The 21,816-nt window shown below is 42.2% G+C and overlaps 1 protein-coding gene across 1 annotated transcript in view; it reads left to right on the plus strand.

The window, feature by feature from the left end:
• The window catches only part of AKT3 (AKT serine/threonine kinase 3), a 234,215-nt gene that overhangs the window by 2,747 nt on the left and 209,652 nt on the right, over positions 1-21,816 (plus strand). The window contains exon 2 of the mRNA XM_048485177.1: positions 10,025-10,127. The gene's annotated coding sequence lies outside the window, so the exon portion shown is untranslated. The remainder of the gene's footprint in view (positions 1-10,024; positions 10,128-21,816) is intronic.

The following is a 21,816-nucleotide window of genomic DNA, read 5'->3' on the forward strand; positions in this document are numbered from 1 at the left end:
CTTTATTTTATTTGAATTTAAATATGATTTAAAAGTTTAAATGCCAATTTCCATTTTTAGTGCTCTGAAGTAAATCATGTTGAGTTCAAAGAGATGAATTGTCAACAAGTGGGTCTGTACCTATTTGATTATAGTTTTCAAGTGTTTTTAGACTGTTAATTACACAATAGTAAAGATATAAAAGTACATTTTGAAGACTTTTTTATGACTAACATCAAAACACATTATAGTATGGGCAAGATTATCCATGGCCTATTTTATCAATAAAGGTTATCATTTAAAAATCTATGATTTTTGTTTTCAGTAAACAATATAGCCTAGGCTTCTAAGTTACAAATCTATACTTGCAGACTTGTTTCATTGGAATAACTGGGATTTATTTTTGAGTAAATATGGTTAGGAAACAATTGTGAAGCTGCTATCTTAAGGACACATTACAATTTCAGTGGGAAACAAGTAACATGTATTCTTCTATTAATGCACTATGTACTAAGTTCCTTCATATACCCTATCTGTGAAATATACATAGTCTTGCATTTCGATAAATATTGTGTTTGAAAAACTCAAATAGTAATCTTGGGAATTTGAGAATAGATTAGAATATTTTAAATTGGATGATTCCCACTGGTACGTCTTGAACTTTATTTGGTTTTCTCGTGTGCCTTTTATGTAAAACACTTATAGGAGTTTTTTTAAATGATCATTTTTGAGTAATGATGTAAATGAAATCCCAAGGTTCATTTGCAATACTAAAACTTTGCTGTTCTTTTGTTTCACTTTAATTATAATTTTTAATTGTCCTGGTCAGCGTGCGATTACTTGGAAGCAAATTTTTATAAGATCAGTTTGTAATTTAGTTGACATGTGCTACCACTTGTGAGATGTATAGATACTGAGTGATCGTATAACCTACTGCTACTGTTTAGGATAGGGTGTAGCTTGAGCCTAAACATTCTTCTTTAGTGTATTGTTGAAGTAGTGTATTGTTGAAGACTTTCATGGCCGGATTCAACTGGTTCTGGTGGGTTTTTCGGGCTGTGTGGCCGTGGTCTGGTGGATCTTGCTCCTAACATTTTGCCTGCATCTGTGGCTGGCATCTTCAGAGGTGATACAGAGATGATACACCTCTGAAGATGCCAGCCACAGATGCAGGCAAAACGTTAGGAGCAAGATCCACCAGACCACGGCCACACAGCCCGAAAAACCCACCAGAATCAATTCTTCCTTAGAACAAGTCCTGCTGTGTTTAAAATATATTTTTTCATGTAATTACATTTAGGATTTCAGTCTTAGTTGAAAGAATGGTGAGTAATATGGTGGATTTGCTGGGGGAGCGACCAGCTTCTGCTGCTTGTTGATGTAAGGGAAATGGAAACTGACACTCTTACTGGAGGGTGCTGCAAGGTGGTTGAAGAAATGTAGAGAATGCTACTGTTCAGGAATTAGCCTGCTGAGTTAATAGCAGTGTCCTGCATAAGCCATGATGTCAACAGTGATGGGCACTTCTGTCTACTCAGCAGTCATGTGCCAGTGCAGTGCTGAGATAGCTGTTCCTGTATTTTCACCACAATACTCTCAGGGTAGGGGTGTTGGTTCCACTTTCCCATGCAGCAGTGCTGAATAGCAGAGGTTGGTAGTCCTCTAATGAATCACTAAATGAGCCCTCTGAGAAGAAGTATATTTGTATTAACATTATAGAGTCTACTTGGTCTCTTTGTAATTAAATAGATTATTCTTCTGTGCAAAATAAATCCTTCAGTATAGATGCAGAAAATCCTATGCACATTTAATTGGTGTGAACACAGTGGGACTTGTTTGTAAACACACATGTGACTGGCTGCATTAAAAAACTTGTGTGCTCTTCTAAATGGCCACTGTGAGTGTGAAGATAGCTACTTAATTAGTATCATGTACTGTTTAAATTATTCTGTGTGAGAACAAATGATTTTTCTTATCAAAGGGAACGATGTAAGGATTTTCATATTAGTTAACGTAATTTGAAAAATGGGTGAAAATCTTCATTTTGTGCATATATATTATGGAATTCAATTGGTAAGAATACTACTTTCTCTAAAGGAAATGTAGATACAGTTTTTCTATCAGTACTGGGCAAAATGCTATGGAATGAAGGAAAATAATTAGGCTAAAATGTAAACAGTGAAAAACAAACCAACTAGATAACAGAAAGGTACTCTTAAATAATTTATAGTGTACCCTCAGCTGTTATCTTTTTCTCTTATGTGGAAGCAGATTTGTATAAAATCAGTTGGCAATTCACTTGGCATTTGCAATCTCGTATACATGAAGAACATGTAAATGTCAGTATAAACACTCCTCAAAAAATTCTACATAATCAACACTGATCTCATTTGTTTCATACAAACATAATTCCATAGAGCATGATGATCTGGGTACTGACTGATTCTTAGTTTTTATTGGAGGTATTTCTCAGCATATTGCAAACACATCATTCTTAAGTGTTCGCTTTAGCAAGAACACTTTCTTGTATCAAGAAAGCTTTTTTCTTTCTCAAACAGATTCCTAACTGTGATGCTTCTGAAGTGGGAGATTGATTCTCAGTTTCAACAGCAGTGTACGAGTTCGTATACGAGTTGTTATTGTGTTTGTTATCCACATATATAAAGTTACTTGTGTGCCCTGATTCTGAAAGAAATAGATGCTTTAGGAAAGAATCTAGCTTAACTGTCATTAATAATATACATGCATTGGTCTTTCCACTGACTAGACAAGATTCTGTTGCAGTTCTTCAATGAATGAACAAATTGTCCTATTAAAATTAATAGCAATGGAATGAATGCAATATTATCCAAATGCTGAGAGATACCAAATTTTAAACTCAAAAGTGGAGCTGGCAATGGGAGAAGGTTGGATGCTTCCAACTTTTTCTGCTAGCAAAAGAGAAAGGAGGGCTCACTTCTACAACCAGAAGACTGTACTTGGGATTCTGGGATGCATGTGGGCAAAATATTATGCAGGATGGGACTGTTAGTGAAGGGGGAAATTTGGTTAGATTTTGTCTACTCCCTCTGCTGTCTTGTGTCTCATCTTCAAACAACGGCCACTACAGGGGCAGGAGATTGAGTAAGCTGTGAACCTTCTTGAGCTGTGGGCCTTGTACCAGGGATAGAAATCTAGCAACTCACCCTTCTCTGCATCCTCTGCACTCTCATCCTAGGAAAAGACCAAGCTGGCCACAGAGGAGTGGTAATGGTTTCATTCCCCTTTCTCCACATCCAGTTTGGTCGCATCCAACTCTCTTGCCTAAGCTGCTGTACCTCATGGTGAGGGTAGAGCAAGAAGGCAGAGAGGGAAGCTCTTCCCGTTACTCTAGATACAAAAGGACTGGCATTAATTCAGCAGTTGTAAGGAGAGACAATCTTACATGCCCAGAAGTAATCTGGTAATTAAATTACAGTTACATATTGAATATTAACAGCTATATCTTGTATTATTGTATGTGGGTTTGGTGGAGTAGCCTGTAGGACTTCGTACCATCTTTTGGCTAATGGTAATTGTGACTGTGGCTCTCTGTGAATGAGGACCACTGCTAAACAGCATCTCCTCTTTGCAGTCTTGGACATAATTGTCCTGTGTTGTAAACAATCAAATTCTTAAAAGATGGATATAAAATAGATGCTAAAATGCAGAACATGCGTTTTTAAACATAAATGTCAAGTTGGTCCATATTTTTTCATGACCAGAAAGTCTACATGTCACTCAAATTCTGACAGATATAGGAAAACTAAACTGATGGCAGTGGTTTATGAAAATTGTTCTGAGCATTTTCCTGTAGTATTTGATAGACCAAATATCCTGCACTTCTTGACTGTGTTATCTTCTTGACTAATCAGGTAGAAAGAGTATTTAAGATTTCATGTATTTCAGTTTTGTAGAAGTAGTCTGATTGCCCAAATATGTGATAGTCTCTTGTGACGCTCCACAATGGCTAATGGTCTACTCAGAATATTAAGCTGTTTGGGGAGGCTGTTACATTTTTATCCTATTGTTCTTCCAGGGTATGTGGTTTTATCTTCTTCCATTTTTTCTCACAACAACCCTGTTAGTTAGACTAGGCTGGGACATAACATTTTGCCCAAGGTTACTTGGAGCTTTATGCTCACATGGAGATATGAGGCCTTATTAGTTTTGTCCAATGGTCTAGCTATAGTCTCTCATAAACACTAGGCTTCTAGAGAGTTCTTTTAGAATTTTATGTTGCACCAGATTTTCTGTACTTCATACCTGATCTTTTTTTGTTGCTTAGAAAGTCTGAAAATAGGCAAACAAGGTAAAAAAAAACTATCAGAGGCCGCCTTTATGCTTTCTGTCAGCCTCCATGCCGGGCGGTAGGAATTCCTCCGGCATTGAGGCGGCGTCGCTCGCGATGCATGCATGCGAAGCGGCCGCAGCAGAGGTCGGGAACCTGCAGGCGGCTCGACGCGGAGTTTTGGAGCCCGTCACACCTTGTCCCGCCAGCTGCCTGCTGGTTATCAAAGCCACGCTGCCCTCCGACCTCCAGGGGTCGGAGGACAGCGTGGGCGGGGCTTCGACGGCCAGCAGGCGACGATGGGGACAAGGTGAGTGGGACGGGCCAGGGAGACAGCGTGTTCCCGGCCGCGCTGTTCGCACCGCGCTGCCGGGAAGACGCTTTCCCCCCAACAACAACCCTTTAAAGGGTTGTTGTTTAGGGCGGCCTGACGCCGCCCTGGTAGGGGGGAAGCGCTGTCAGGTCGGCGCTGCTGCGTTGCAGCAGCGCCGCCTGTGCGAACGGCGGCCTGGGGGCGGCGTTTTTACCGCCCACAGGCCGTCGTTTTTGGCCCATGCGGAAAGGGCCCGAGTGATTAGAGCATGGATTTATTTCCTCGATCTAGGTTAAGTTTATCTTGATGGAGTAAGGTAACCCTCTTCCTCGATCATGATACCCACAGAGAGCTGGGATATGTTTAGGCAGAATGAGGCTTGCTCTTTAGCTGCTATTTCCAATTCTAAGGTATCAGGCGTTCCCCCTCTACCCCTTTTGCATTGCCCTACGGGAGAGCCACAGGTAGTAGCAGTGTGGGATAGAGTACTGTTTGTTGGTGAAGCAGGTCACCTTCTTCTCCGGAAGAAGCTCTGAATAGACCATGCCTCTTTGTTGTTTCTACAGTATGATTCCAGAAGACATTTCAACAGATGGATTGGGATTGTAGACTTCACTACTAATATGCATTATCTACTGCTGTATATTTTTATCTTGCTCTCACTGCATTATATTTCTACTTATGGAATACCATTTCTGGCATTAACATGTCAATATTTTTTCCTTGTTTCTGATTTCTGCTATCCTAGTCCCATTACATTCTTTACTAGATGCCTCCTTAAGTTATTTATTGTAATGACTTATATTCGAATCTCAGTGAGAATGGTGCTTTGAGTCTCCATGAAAATGGCGGGCTATAAATAACATAAATCAATTTTAAAAATACCTGTGACAGTCAGGTTAGGTGCTACATCTCCCTAAGAGTGGGAGGTTGAGAGTGTGCCTGGCTGACTGAAGCTGTGGGAAAGAGCAGCTTAAAGCAAACTGAAACAGTCATAGAATCATGGCGTTGGAAAAGACCACTGGAATCATCCAATCCAATCCCCTGCCATGTGGGAATGCACAGTCAAAGCACTCCTGACAGATAGCCATCCAGCCTGTGTTTAAAAACCTCCAAAGGAGACTCCACCACCTGCCAAGGCAGTGTATTCCACTGTCAAACAGCCTATACCATCAGGACGCTGTTCCTAATGTTGAGGTGGAATCTCCTTCCCTGTACCAAGAATCCATTACTCCTTGTCCTAGTCTCTGGAGCAGAAGAAAACAAACTTGCTCCCTCACCAACATGACATTCTTTCAAATATCTAAACATGACTATCATGTCACCTCTTAACCTTCTCTTCACCAAACTAAACATACCCAGCTCCCTAAGTCTCTCCTCATAGGGCATGGATTCCAGACCTTTCACCATTTTGGTTGCCCTTCTCTGGACCTGTTCCAGCTTGTCAATATCCTTCTTGAATTGCGGTGCCCAGAACTGTACACAATATTCCAGGTGAGGTCTAACCATTTCAGAATAGCTTGGTACAATTACATCCCTTGATCTAGACACTATACTCCTATAGATACAGCCCAGAATCGCATTGGCTTTCTTGGCCGCCACATCACACTGCTGACTCATGTTCAGTTTATGGTCTAAGACTCCCAGACCCTTGTTGCCAAGCCAGGTGTCACCCATCCTATATCTGTGCATTTTATTTTTTTCTGCCTAAGTGAAGTATCTTACATTTTTCCCTGCTGAAATTCATTTTGTTAGTTTGGCCCAGCTATCTACTCTGTCAAGGTCATTTTGAATTCTAACCATGTTCTCTGGGGTATTTGCCACTTCTCCTAATTTAGTGTCATCTGCAAATTTGATTAGCCTACCCTCTATTCCATCATCCAATTCGTTTGTAAAAAATATTGAATAGCACTGGCCCCAGGACAGAACCTGTGGCACTCCACTAGTCACTTCTCTCCTGGTTGAAGTTGAGCCAATCGTGTGCACCCTTTGGGTTCAGTTGGTCAACCAACTACCGATCCACCTAACAGTAGCTTTGTCCAGCCCACATATTATTAGCTTTTTTGCTAGAATATCATGAGGGACCTTGTCAAAGGTCTTGCTAAAATCAAGGTATGCTACATCCACAGCATTCCCTTCATCTACCAAGCTTGTCACTCTGTAAAAGAAGATAGAAGATTAGTATGGCATGACATTTTTGAGGAGCCCATGTTGACTTTTATTGATCATGCCATTCCCTTCTAAGTGCTTACAGACTGTCTGTTTAATTATCTCCTTGAGAATCTTTCTTTCAAACCCCCTGTCCTTAGACCAAGTTCTTGAACAATAAAACCATAAAACTTTAAATAAGACCCATTTGTAAAAATACCTCTCTTTGACTCTCCTCTGCAGCCTCTAAGAAACAAGCAGCAAAAGTATAATGAGAGTCAGAGTCCTTTGAGAGGAACTGAACGTTTTGCTCAAAAGTTGCTTGAGAAAACGTGGCCCCTTTATAAAAACACAGTACAATCCATTTTAGCTTCAGTTGGGGCATGTAAGGGCACTGCAAAAGGATATGTACTAAGGAAAATACCTTTTTAACCAAATCATTTTTTTAATGCTTGCCCCTCTGTCTGTGGAGGGGAACATTTAACAAAAGCAATAGTTCAATAAAGAAGCCAATCTAAATGGCTCCAAATGAAGAAGAAGAAGATATCCCCCCTTTCTCTCCTAAAGGAGACTCAAAGGGGCTTACAAACTCCTTTCCCTCCCCCCTCCCACAACAAGCACCCTGTGAGGTAGGTGGGGCTGAGAGAGCTCCGAAAAGCTGTGACCAATCCAAGGTCATCCAGCTGGCAACTGTTGGAGTGTACAGGCTAATCTGAATTCCCCAGATAAATCACCACAGCTCAGGCGGCAGAGTGGGGAATCAAACCCGGTTCCTCCAGATTAGAGTGTACCTGCTCTTAACCACTATGCCACTGCTGCTATATTACAAATGAAGTAATATAGTTAGAGATGGTATCCTCTTGTGATTATAACATTTTTAACAATCAGTGTATTCTTGCTGGATCCCAACAAGAAATGAGATGCTATCCAGATACTGCCTTTGAGCAAGAAGTCTTTCTGAGCAAGCTCACTCTTAAAGCTAAGCTATATATCACATCAGAAATCTCACCTGTGGTTGGTTCCTCCACCAACTACTGTGGACAGGAAAGGCAGTTACTGAGGTGTACATTGCTGGGGAGATAGGTTTAGTTCTTTCCTCCTCAGTTTCCCATTTAAACTTGTCGTATCACAGCTGCATGATATTTACTTTTCAAAAATCAGATATTTACTTGCTACTTTATGAATAAAATGCATGATGTATAGGTTAGTTAATACATGATATTGTATTCTTCACTATAACTATGAAAAGTGAAAGCATAAATAAGCAATTACTTGTGTGCTGGAGAGCTAATGTAGTGCTTAGAGTGTTGCCACAAAGATCATTGGATGACCCTCAACCAGTCATTTTCTCTTAACATCACAGACCTGTGGGCATAAATTTATTCATTTAAAACAGTATCAGTAATTTTTCTTTAGGAAGGACTAAAAACTGCACAAAATATTATTAAAAACTATTTTCACACAAAACTATTTGCACACAACTACAAAGCAAATTAATAAAGTAAAGAACATTTACAGTCAGATAAAAGCAGAATAATGATCAGATCTCCTAGCCATCTTCAAATAGTTTCCTGAACAACTCTCTTTTACCACTACCCCATCAAAGTAGGGGATATCATAGTGTAAGATCCATCACAGAAAAAAATAGAGAGTGAGCATATTTTCCTTCCTGCAAATGGAAATGGAGATAGGTCACTGATTTGATCAGTGGAGTTGCCAAACAGATTCATATTGTGAGAGATGGCCTTTCAAGTATGTGAGTCCCAGGTTATGAAGGGCTTTGAAAGTAAGAACCAGCTTCTTGAATTAAACCTGGAAGCAAATAATTCCACCTTATGGTGGACATTGTAAGAGCATAGTGACTTGCACAAGGTAACAGCCAAGCTGGCTTCTTTTTGATCAGTTGAAGTCTGAACTTTCTTCGAGTGTAATCTTTGTGGTCAAGTTTTGAAGTTATTGTTGTCAAGTCTGGCTGCTGTTGAATCTTGGGGTTGTGGCATGGATCATCACAGTCAGGTTGGCTAAGAAAGATACTCACCTATGACAGACTCACTCTGTGATACTGCAATGATTTCAAGAATATGTACCCTACCAACCAGCATAATCTTTGTCTTATCTGAATTACATTTCAGTTCCCTGAGCATGGTAGAGAGATAGTAGCCTAGACAAGAGACTGTTGCTTCTGAGTCTTACACTAAGTAATAGGTTGCTGGATATGGTTAGGCTGTTGATACCTTCCATTCCAAAGCTTTGCCCCATCTTGTTGATGGTCTTGCATAAATACTGAAAACCTTGTGAAACACTAAACGTTAAGTTCAACCACAACCTTTTGAACACAGTTGGATTCAAGGATGTAGGTAAAGCGGGGGGGGGGGTGTTCCCGGGTTTAAACCCCTCCATTACATGTTTGAAGCTCCGCCCCTGTTTGTAATTTTTTTGTATTTTTAAAGTGTTTTTTTCTGTTTTTCAGGCCTGTAGGGGGCACAGCTTTTAGGCTAGCAACACCAACATTTCAGGGATTGTTTGGGAGACTCTCCTGATGATACCACCCACGTTTGGTGAGGTTTGGTTTAGGGGGTTCAAAGTTATGGACTCCCAAAGGGGGTGCCCCATCCCCCATTGTTTCCAATGGGAGCTAATAGGAGATGGGGGCTACACCTTTGAGGGTCCATAACTTTGGACCTCCTGAGCCAAACTTCACCAAACCTGGGTGGATTTAAAAGGAGAATCTGGGCTCTCTAGTTTAAACACCATTGAACATGATGCTGTTTGGGTGTGGATTCCAGCATCACAGTGGCTGCCCATGGGGAGGGCAGGGGGTAGAACTCAGATTTTGCACTGGGCTCCATTTTCCCTAGCTACGCCTCTGCCTGGAGGAGAGGGCAGAAGAGACTGCCAGCTGCCGAGTGGGAGCCCAGCTGGTGGGGGGCGGGGCGGGCGGGGCAGGGGAGTCTGCCATCCCTAGCATCGGAGAGCTGCTTTTATAAGCACTGAGGACGGGGCGTGGCTTGTGGGGGCGTGGCCATGCCTTCAGGGGTGGGTGGTGGTGTGGCCCCACCTCAGCCCCCTCCCATAAAAAATCTATACCTACGTCCCTGTTTGGATGGGAAATATGTAAATCGCTCAAGTTCTGCTCCCCAGTCTCTGTTCCTTTTCCTAATCCTGGTCAACTGTAGTGAAAGCTTCCAAGAGTTGAAGAAGAACTAGCAATAATTTCTGTTAATAAATTACAGAGTTTGTTCATTAGAATAAACAAAGATATTTCTGTTCTATAGCCAGGTTTGAAACCAGCTTGAAAAGGATCAAGGGCAGATGAATCATCCAGGAGACTGTAAAGTTTCTATGTCACCTCCGTCTCAATTATCTTCACCATGACGCGTAAGTTTAAAATGGGCCTATATAAAGGGAATACTTTTTAAACAGATGCTGACTAACATTTCCTTCAAAGCCCCCTCACCTTATCCTGGTAAAATGCTACAATCCAGAAGGATAAGAGTGTGGATTAAATATGGTAGTCTTCACTATATACAAGATCCTGTCAATGTTGACCAAGGATACTAAGCTATAACTATCCATGAACAAAGGACCAGATGATGCTTTGAACACTTCTCATATGTGGTCTGTGCCCAAACTGACGCGCAGTTCAGAGTATATTTGAAAAATCTTTACCAGTGAAGATGTTGCAGCTAGTAATCATTTTTAAAAATCATTTTGAGTCTCCACATTGGGGTTGTCAATTTACAGATTATTCTAAATCATTGAGCAGGGTGCAGCTCAGTTGGCACAATGGTGGCAGCAAAGTGTTGCTCCTTTGCCACTATCATTGCTACCTCAAAGGCTTTCTGATGGGCTTTAGTGCTCTTTCAGATTCAGTAAGTTTCCCCAAAGTGACACTTCAGACATTTCCCCCAAATATCCTAGCTTAGTGGTGGCGAACCTTTGGCCATGCTGGCAGGGACTGATGGGAATTGTAGTCCATAACATCTGGAGTGCCAAAGGTTTGCCACCACGGTCCTTGCTCCATACTAAACCAGGGGCTGGGAAAGAGACATTGGGCACAAATCCTGTATATTGTCTGAAGGAACTTTGAATATGATGGGTAAGAGTCAGTGGCAGACTGCCATGGGGACATTCTAGGGATGAGTGTCAGGGTGCCCCCATGGAAGTCATGTGGGGGGGGGAGAAAAATGGCCGGGAAGGAGGAGGGGCGTGTCTGGGCCTCAGGGGCCAGCAACATCCCTCCTCTTTCTGGGGTGTAGCTGGGTTATTGCTTCCCGCTCGCCCTGCCAGGCCTAGCCTCCAGACAAGGTAAGTGGAGCAGGCAGCCGGGGCTTGGCCAGTGGTGGGACTCAGTTGGTAGCTAACTGGTTGAATCCTATCAGAGAGGGCCAGCGACGAGCCTTTCTGAGCCCTGGAGTGATCCGAGGCTGGGAAAGGCCCATCGCCGCTCGCCCCTGCAAGAATGAGCAATGGACTTGGTCGCCCCTGCAAGGGCGAGAGATGAGCCTTTCTGAGCCCTGGAAAGATCCAGGGCTGAGAAAGGCCCTTCACTGCTCGCACCTGCAAGGGCGAGCAAGGGGCTTTCTTCGCCCCTGCAAGGGTGAGAGATGAACCTTTCTGAGCCCTGGAATGATCCGGAGCTGGGAAAGGCCCGTCGCCGCTCGCCCCTGCAAGGGCGAGTGATGAGTCTTGGGCACAACAAGCTGTCCCAGTCCCCATCCCCTACCAGTTTGCTCTGCCCATGGGTCACAGCATCCATGGGCAGAACAAGCTCTCCCAGGGCCCCCCATCCCCTGCCGGGTTGTTCTGCCCACGGATCACAGCATCCATGGGCAGAACAAGCTCTCCCAGCCCCAGCATGCTTGTTCTTCCCATAGAACATAGGGCCATTGCTGTGTTCAGATTTGTGAGTTGTGGCATGTTCTTTAATGTGATGTTGACTTTGAAATGACCTGGTCCAAAAAAAAAATCATTGTTTGGTTGTGGTGGGGGAGGGCAGTCAGCTGGGGGTGCACAAAACTCAGATTTGGCCCCAGGCTCCATTTTGCCTAGCTACGCCTCTGGTAAGAGTTCAGAGCTGTTCTGTAAAGACTCTAAAAGACTTGGGGCCAGAGTAGCTGAAGGACTGCATCCCCTCATACTGTCCAGCCTGAATACACATGGGATACCCTTCTTCTTGAGGCTTATCCTCGAAGCACTTATGATTGCATGGCAAGGGTTTGACTTGATGGCCCAGCTCTATGATTCTGTGATTATATTCTACTCTATTGGAAGCATGATAATAAATTTTTTCTCTTCACCCAGACTTGTAATTAAGGGTCTGATCTTTTAAAATCTTTTAAAGAGTCTTCTTATAACCTGAGGTGCGTGCTTTAAAGTTGCTCAGTGTTTCATACTATTTTATGGTGTTTTTAATAATTTGTTATTTGGTAAATTTATGGTGTTTTATGTTTCTTTTTACTTTGTACATTGCCTCGAGCAGGCTCTCTGACAGAGATTTAGAAAATTATGCATGGGGTAGAGAAGTAGACAGAGGGAACCTTTTCTTCCTCTCCTGTAATTCTAGAACTTAGGGGCATCCAATTAAGATGATGGGCAATAGGTAAAGGATTGACCAATGGATGTATCTCTTTAATGAGTAATTAAATTGTGAAATTTTCAGCCAGTTATATAGTAAGTTTAAAACATTCATGGAGGATAGGTCCATCAATGGCTACTGCCTTGGTGAGTAAAGGGAACCTCCATATTCAGAGGCAGTAAACCTCTGAAATCCAGTGTTATGAGGCAGTATCAGGGGAGGTCCTGACCTCCATACCCTGTTTGTTGACTTTTCAGAGCAACTGGTTTGCCACTGTATGAAATGGTGCTGTACTAGATGGATCCAAGTGATCCTCAAGGATGTTATGTTCTGGAGAGGCCTCATAGAAATCCTCTAAATAAATAATAAAATGAATAATACTTCACAGTACCATGAGCTCTGTAGAGAACAGGCAGACTACAATCTAATTAATAAAAGGAGGAGAAAAATGCTGCCCAGAAAGCATCTAAACCTATGTTAGGAAAAATAAAAAGTATACAGTGTCAGCGCTGCAGTAAACAAAAAGCATGTTTAGTTATTTAGACTTATCCATACCCCTAGTCCATTCTATAATGTCAGTATCATCCAGAATCCAAACCTGCAATCCCTTCTTATCAGAAGCGACAGCAATGAATGTAAACAACACAGATAAGATCCCTCTATTGAACTGTTTCTAGTACCTTGAATAATAAAAAATAGTACTTGCCTCCAATAACAGATTATTGTAAAAGCTATAAGTAAATGTGGATATTGAATCAATTTAATTGGTCTCTTTAGTAGAGTATTATCATCACACACAGTAAGAGTCATTCAGCTGTGGACAGAATTAGTTATGTCTCATTTAAACAATTAATTGTACTAGAATCTGAGAGACCCAGGTTGGAATCCTCCATCTGACATGAAATCTGCTGTGTGACCTTGGGCTAGTTACTCACTCTTAGCTCAATTTATCTCACAGGTTTTTTTCTGAGGAGAAATCGAGAAGACGAGATTGATGTAAGTTGCTTTGGGTCACCACATGAAAAAAGCAGGGTATAACTATTTATGTAGGTTTTTAAATGTTATTTACAATCAGCCATTCTCACTGAGACTCAAGATGGGATTACACAGCAAAAGTCAACACAATTAACAGAATGGGACATAATGTGGGGGCCATAACAGAAAATTCATCTGTAGATCCATTTATTGATTTTGCCCATTGACATGACACCATCAGAAGACCCTGAACAACTGTCATGGCCAAGCATAAGGAGAAAGATGGTCCTGCAGTTATGAGGGGCCAAGGCCATGAAGAGCTTTGTATGTGACAGCAGAATCTTGAATTGAGTCTGGTAACTGATAGGCAGAAAATAGTGTGACTGCGGAATGGGAGAGGAGAAAGAGGAGGACTCCCATTCTGCAGTCACACTATTTCTTATAGAAGTGCTCAAGAGATTATGCAGAATTCATAGGGAGTTTATCTGTATGAAGGGCTATAGATCACTCCTCTTGTGACATTAAGCATAGAGAAAGTTGTATTAGGGCTGCCTAAGGCAGTGGAAATAAAGTGCACTATACAGTTCTGATGAATTAATTGTTTTTAATAAAGCATATTTTTAAACAGTATTTCTGACAAGTACAATCACATTGCTTGCCTGTAACCATTGTTCTTCAAGTGGTCCTTTGTACATTCACACTGATCAGTTCTTCTCCTGCACAGAAGGTGATCTCGGAAACTTCTAAAGCTATGAAATTGTGCGGAAATCCCCCCCTTTGGTGTAGAAATATACTGCACATGGCCCATCGCATCTAGTTCTGCAGACACTACCTTTAAAAGTTATGGGGATGGAGGACAGATTGTGTGAATGAACAGATGATCACTCAAAGAATATCAATTACAAGTCAGCAGTTTGTTTTTACTTCTTCTGAGCATCTCATGGGTGGGTGAAGAGTGGCACGCTTGCTTATCTGGTGGTGGGTCCAGGTGTTGATAGAGAAGATAGAGTGAAGAACAGTTTGTCCAAAGTAAGCATGTCTGTGAGCTCTCACATTGAGTGAGTAATTTTTTGTGAATGGTATGAGCCATGCCTATGTAGCCACTTGAGAGAGTCTAGGGTGTGGGATCTCTGAACATGAGAGGCTTTGACAGATCTGATGGAGTGTGCTTTAGGCCAGGGTGGTGATGGTTTGCTTGCCAGCTGGTAACAAAGTTCAGTAGTGTGTGAAATCCTGCAGCTAAGCTTTTGAAGAAGAGGACAAGAAGAGTTTGGATTTATATTCTGCCTTTCTCTCCTGTAAGGGAACTCAAGGTGGCTTACAAACTCCTCTCCCTTCCTCTCCCCATGACAGAGACATTGTGAGGTAGGTGGAGCTGAGAGAGTTCCGAAGAACTGTGTCTAACCGAAAGTCACCCAGCAGGCCTCATGTGTAGAAGTGGGGAAACAAATCCTGTTCACCAGATAAGAGTCCACTGCTCATGCGGATAAGTGGGAAATCAAACCCAGTTCTCCAGAGAAGAGTCCATCGCTCTTAACTACTACACCACCTAGTTGCTGTAAAGAGACAGGCATGATCAAAATGAAGCAGTATGGTCAATATAAAAGGTCAGTCTCCTTCAAACGATTCTTCAAACGATGTATTCTTTCTGCATCATTCATGGGGGAATGGAAAAAAGCCGGGAGGACAATAGCTTGGGTGATATGAAAAGTGAGTATAACTTTAGGGAGGAAGGAGTTGTGAACTTGTTCTAGTAGCAGTTAAGGATGGGCAGGTCAACCACTAATGTCAGTGGAGATGCACAGTGTGCAGAGTACAGAGCTATCAGAAAGGTTGTTTTACAGCAGGATCTTAAATCACAAGATATTTAGATTTATTATGCTACCCCCTCCCCTTTTGGGTTCCCAACCCATATAAGAACATAAGAACGAGCCTGCTGGATCTAGTCCAGCAGTCTCCTACTCGCAGTGGCCCACCAGGTGTCTTTGGGAGCTCACATGCAGGATATGAAAGCAATGGCCTTCTGCTGCTGTTGCTCCGGAGCACCTGGTCTGCTGAGGCATTTGCAACCTCAGATCAAGTAGGATCAAGATTGGTAGCCATAGATCGACTTCTCCATAAATCTGTCCAAGCCCCTTTTAAAGCTATCCAGGTAAATAGCCATCACCACGTCCTGTGGCAGCATATAATATAAACATTAAACGTTTAACACATTCTTGTACTTTGCAATTTTAATTTACTGAAGATGATGATAAACAGTATTTAATACCTTTGAGGGTTTACAGTGGAACTTGATGCAGCTAAGAGAAGAGAGGAGGCCAGATGGTATCATAACTGCCTCAACTATGCACTTGGTGGAACAGCTCTGTCTTACAGGCCCTGTGGAATTGCATAAGATCCCACAGTGCCCTGAAAGGGTGACAATAGATAGTTTTACCTCTGACGAGCAGCCTGGAGGCAGATAATGTCAGGTCCACAAAAGTGCTGGATAAAGATACTCTCCTAAAAACTCCAAAGAAATCTTGGTTCGAGGAACTGAAAGAGCTGAGGATGACCCCACTTCAATCAACAGAAGCCCACCCAAACATCAGCATCCCTCTGTCAAAGGAGGTTACTACGTCTCAGAAGACAGATCAGGTTATAGATAATAACAGATCATCTGGGATTTCCATTCAAGTACCGATTGAAATACATGCATTTAAGAGCTTCTTGGATAATACAACTCAGCCAAGCCCCACCAAAGAGATTATAATTGACTATTCTTCCACGGCTTCAGATACACATACCTCCATGCCAGACCCGATTAGGCTACAAGGTAATGGATGTGTGGTCCAAAATGACCACGAAATTACAACCATAGACCAATCTCAGTGACGCCAACCCTTATCAAAATCTCTTAGCCAATCTGGGACCAACACAGCATGGGGGGAAGTATCTCCAAATCCAAGTCAGAGAAGAGATGTGATTTCCCTCATCTCGTGGAATATAGCCGGATGGATCAAGAAATGCGATAATCGTGATTTCCTCACTTATCTACAAAAATTTACGTTTATAGCCTTACAAGAAACTTGGTCCAATTCAGAGCTTGCCTTAAATGGCTACCAACAATACTCTCTTCCTGCTACAAGAGTATCCAAGTTTGGTCGCTATTCTGGGAGGACTTTCATTATTTGTAGCCAACAGCATCAAAGCAACTCCTCTCGACTCATGTCCCCCTCTTGCACAGGCTGTTTTGGTAGGGGGAAGCTCTTCACATGATTATAGTGAACTTGTATATACCTGCTGGATTGACACGAGACTCCTTAATCAACACATGGAGTAGGATATCATCATTTGTAGAAAATTTAGAAAATAAACAACCATCTACGGAGGTGATCCTGGTAGGTGATTTTAACGCCAGAGTGGGTAATGGACCTGTCTACCACTTTGGCCCATTTGAATCAGGAGGATGATCTCATACAGCTTCTTCTAACCCCAGCTCTTCGCTCCTCAAAGGACTCTCTCGTGAATGCGGCAGGAATTCAGTTAATCAAATTTGCCATCAAATTTAACAAATTATGGTTAAACGGCCTCAAGTGCTATAGGAATGCAGATAGCTTTACCTTGGTAAACTCGCCCGTGCTAAGCGTGATCGATTACATCTTAATCTCCCCCTATATACACCAGTGTGTCACATCTTTTAGCGTTGGGGACTTATTGCTAAGTGATCATCTTCCACTCAATGTAACTTTTCATTTGAGGTAAAGACTAATACAGAGGACCCCACCAACTTTAGGCATCAGAAAATAACATGGTCACCTCAGGTGGCAGCTGCTACAGAAACACTACTTAGCTCTTTTACATTTAATAAATTAAAAGAGAATATATTACAGGCTGACACACCAGAACGTGGAATACATCACTTTGAACAACTAGTTTCAAATTTAGCAGGGGAACTTCAAGCCGTCTCCTCGTCCAAATCTAAGGCTGTAAACGGTCATAGAGAATGGTTTGATCGCTACTGTATTGAATTTAACAACTTAATACGATCATTATATAGAAGTTACCGCAGCACAGGTGAGGAAAAGCTACTCAGCAATATAACCCAACTGAAAGGATTTTCAAATTATGGTACAAATGGAAACTAAAAAATCAATTCAACAGCAGTGGGAACAACTATATCAAGCCACTTTAACAAATAACATTAAGCAATTCTGGCAGATCATAAATAGAAGGGCTCCAAACGTGCAGTATCCAGTTGCCCCATATTTCACTAGACCGATGGTTCAGTTATTTTTTCTAATCGGATCAATGCTAGCCTAACCGAATGCCAAGATTCCACTTAAATACCAGAGGAGCTACCAGGATTGGCCTGAGGTTAATCCTCAAGAAGTGAGTAAACTAATCAGTGGTTTGAAAGCGGTAAGGCCCCAGGTCCCTGATGCAATAATACCAGAAATACTTAAATCCTCACCCGAGTGGTGGGCTACAACTCTGGCTTCCTTATTTACCCATGTAAATAACACGGGCCGCGATCCCAAAGATGTGGCTGGCGTCTATAGTTGTCCCAATCTCCAAAACGCGTGATATTACAAATCCTCCAAACTATCGCCCTATAAGCCTATTATCTGTAATTGGCAAACTATATGCAAAACTACTCCTTAGGAGAGTGGAAGATTGGGTCAAGCAAGCAGAAGTAATAGGACCGGAGCAAATTGGATTCACTAAAATAAATCAACACTGGATCATGTAACAGTTTTAGCACACTTAGCTAACAAAAGTATAACTCATAATAACCGTAAACTGTTTGCAGCCTTCCTGGATTTAAAAGGGGCATTTGACTCCATATCTAGAGCCCTACTGTGGAGAAAATTGACGGCGTTACACATGGACCCCAGACTACTGTTTCTTATAAAACAGCTACACACTTGCACTAGCTGCAGAATAAGAGCCGCAACAAAAGGACCACTCACAGAAAATATCATCACAACCAGAGGGGTCAAACAAGGCTGTACATTGGCCCCCACTTTGTTCAATATATTCCTTAGTGATCTAGTGCCAACCCTCCAGAAGGCCAATGGGCATGTTCCCCAAATCCAAGCACGAAACACGTGCCAGCTGTTACTGTATGCTGACGACACCGTTCTTCTTTCCCACACTAAAGTTGGTCTCACTCGTCTCTTAAATTGCTGTGCTGAATATTGTAAGAGGAACGAACTGGTAATTAACTATGAAACAACCAAAATAATGGTCTTCGCTAGAAGACCCCCTAGTCATACATGGACCATCAATAACAGACCCATAGAACAAGTTAACCAGTTCAAATATTTGGGCATAACTCTTACTAGCAACCTTAATTGGGCAGTACATAGGAAATTAGCACTCGCTGCAGCTAACAACAGTGCCCTAGCAATTCAGCGTTTCCTTTTCACTGTGGGCCACCAGTATATACCATCCGCATTGAAGGTGTTCAATGCTAAATGCGGCTCTCAGCTCCTCTATGGAGCACCTATTTGGATCGGAGCTATAAACAAAAATATAAACACAGCCCAGTCCCGTTTCTTCCACAAAATTATGGGCTTACCAAATTGTGCTTCATATGCAGCCCTATGTTTAGAACTTCGGGCAAATATCATATGCCACGATGGCCTGGCTGAGAACTGTCAGATACTGGCTACGTATCCACTATCTGCAGGATCACTCCAGTTTGTTACACCTCATGCTTTCCGACTATGCAAATTCTAGGTGGCTGAAACTAGTTGAGGGAAAAATCAACACTGTTGGCTTTTCATTAGAGTCGTTAGTCCCTCTTTCCCTATCAGAAGCATATAGCTGCTTGAAAAACTAAGCTATTAGAACAAGAGTATCGGGATATGATAACAGCTGCGAGGAAAACGTGTTCCCCCCTGACCCTGCTTATTCCAATTGAACAAGGACACATGGCCAATTATTTACAGTGGATCACCAACCCTAAATTAAGAAGAGCTTTAACACTGGCCAGATTCAATCTAATGCCTTCTATGCTGCTCTATGGCAGATATCAACAAATTGATAAACAGAGGAGGCTATGTCCATGCAATATGGGTCAGGTGGAGACACTCGATCATACCCTCTTTCATTGTGTAAGGTTTGCAAAAATCAGAATGTCACAATCTGCACTTATCCCATTTCTGTATAACAATCTAACTGATGCTCTTAAGATACCTATGCTTTTGAACAACATGGATCCCACAGTGTGTGTGAGAATGTAGCAAAATTTCTGCTAACAATAATAGACGTAAGTCTAGATGAATACCAACCAATGTCTATGTATTATGACCACATATAGCCAGCAGTAATTTTGCTAGCTTCTGTCAGTATCCGATGACGTTTAAGTGAGTTAACTTAGCTGAAGGAATGTCCTATAGTTACAGAAGGACCATGTATATATTTTAGTATTTAGTATTTTAGTACCAGTGTCTATAATTGTGAGCAATAATGGGCAAATTTTGTATGCTGATTTTGTATGTTTATTTTATGCCAATAAAGGCTTGTGACTGACTGGTAATGTCAGCAGGATAGATCTTGATGGAAGGATGTTCTAAGCTTAAGGAGCATAGCTTCAAAGAAACTCTAATATTGTAGGAAGTAGACAAGTGAGAGGGTCCATACCCCAATTTGTAATAAATGTGGAGAAAGACTTCCACTTGTGGCCATATGATTTTCTCATGGAGGACTTTCTGGCATTGAAGAGACATCCTTCAAGGCCCGTGGCAAAGATTCACGGACAGATTCTCCATGCCATTAGATTCAGCATGTCGGGGTACAGAATTGTTGCCTGATGTTGTGATAGGAGTTTGCTGGCTGTAGGGAGGTGGATGTTGTATCCCTGAGGCATTTGTAGAACCTTCAAGAAACATGTTTTGGGGGAATAATGGTGATAATCATCTGATCTAGAAGAGGACTGGTCTGATTAACAGAGTTCAGCGGCCCATTCTGAGTTCCAATGGAAGAATGGGAAAGAAGACAATGCATTGGGAAGTATTAATGAGACAGAGAGTTATCCAGGGAAATACTGAACACTATGGACTAGGTAAGCAGGTATAGGGGAGGATGGACTCTCATGTTATGCTAAGTGACCCTAATATTCCTGGGACAAAGGCAGCTCTTGCTTAAGTTGAGCGGTGGGTACTTAAGTTGAGCGGTGGGTACTTAAACTTAATGGTGGGCATTTAGGCTTAATGTTCCAAGCTGTGGACTGCTGGAGATAACTAGTGTAAATGGAGGAGGTCTCTGGAGGGGTTAGAAACTAGAATATGAGATTAGTGTTTAGAAGAATAACTGACAGGAACTCTTGATGAAATAATTTTAGAATACTCTTTGTTTCATGGAGGCAGGTAGGCTGTAGCTGAAATGGGAACTGTTCTTCGAGGCCTAAGGTATTGTCTTTTCCTTATAACTTTAGGAAAAGGTGAGGCAAGCTGTTTTGGAAATTAATATTGGCAGAAGACTAGTCCATGCAGGTTTCTGTCCTTATGGGTGACACTGAGCCAATGCAGTGGACGGCATCCATCTTGGACAGCATTCCAAGGCTACTCTGAGGTTGGCAGGATAGGTAGAGATAGAGATGCTGCTGTCTTAAACAGGTGTCCCCCACCCACCATGGGTCTATTTGGTAACAATATAGAAACTCTTTGAACAACACACTCCATGAAGTTCAGTTGGGCTTTATTGAAGAAAGTTAGAAAAAGTATTTGAAAACAAGGCATACAGTTCAATGGTAGCAGGTTGCTCAAAAAACCCCACAAAGCTGACTAGTTATCTACTTACTGGAGTCCTAATATGACATAGTTGGTTCTTGAGGCAAATGATTTCTGGAGCTTAATGCAAGCTTCTCGCAGCAAGGAGGGATAAGGGCGAAAGAGTCAAGGGATGTTCTTATGAGGTGCACTTATGAAGAAAGAGGGCTCTAACATTCTGATCTTTACAACTAATCATGGGGCTCCTTCCATGGAACCTTTCATGGTGTGAGTTTCCCCCTCCCATATTAGATTTCAGCTAGCCTAAATGTAGCTAGCCTGAGAACCTATCCTTGGAAAGAGGCTGTTGCAGGAGAGTGTAGTCTGCTCCTGCGAAAAACAAAAAAAATCTGGCTGGAAAATTCCTCCAAGGTGGATTCTTGGGGGACCAAGGGAGGCTCCATTGTTGGTTCCATCAGTGGACACAGAAATAATAGATTGTATGGGGTGGCAACTGAAGACAAGGGAACTGATGGTGTCCAGTCTGTCTATCAAGAGCCAAACCCTAGGACTGTTTGTGTTAAGGACTGTGATTTGTCAGGAGGATTCAAGATGCATTTTCTTTCTTGGGTGCTGTGTGGTTTCCGGGCTGTATGGCCGTGTTCTAGCAGCATTCTCTCCTGACGTTTCGCCTGCATCTGTGGCTGGCATCCTTCAGAGGATCCTCTGAAGATGCCAGCCACAGATGCAGGCGAAACGTCAGGAGAGAATGCTGCTAGAACACGGCCATACAGCCCGGAAACCACACAGCACCCAA

This window comes from Sphaerodactylus townsendi, linkage group LG01 (assembly GCF_021028975.2).
Source record: "Sphaerodactylus townsendi isolate TG3544 linkage group LG01, MPM_Stown_v2.3, whole genome shotgun sequence".
Classification (NCBI taxonomy): domain Eukaryota; kingdom Metazoa; phylum Chordata; class Lepidosauria; order Squamata; family Sphaerodactylidae; genus Sphaerodactylus; species Sphaerodactylus townsendi.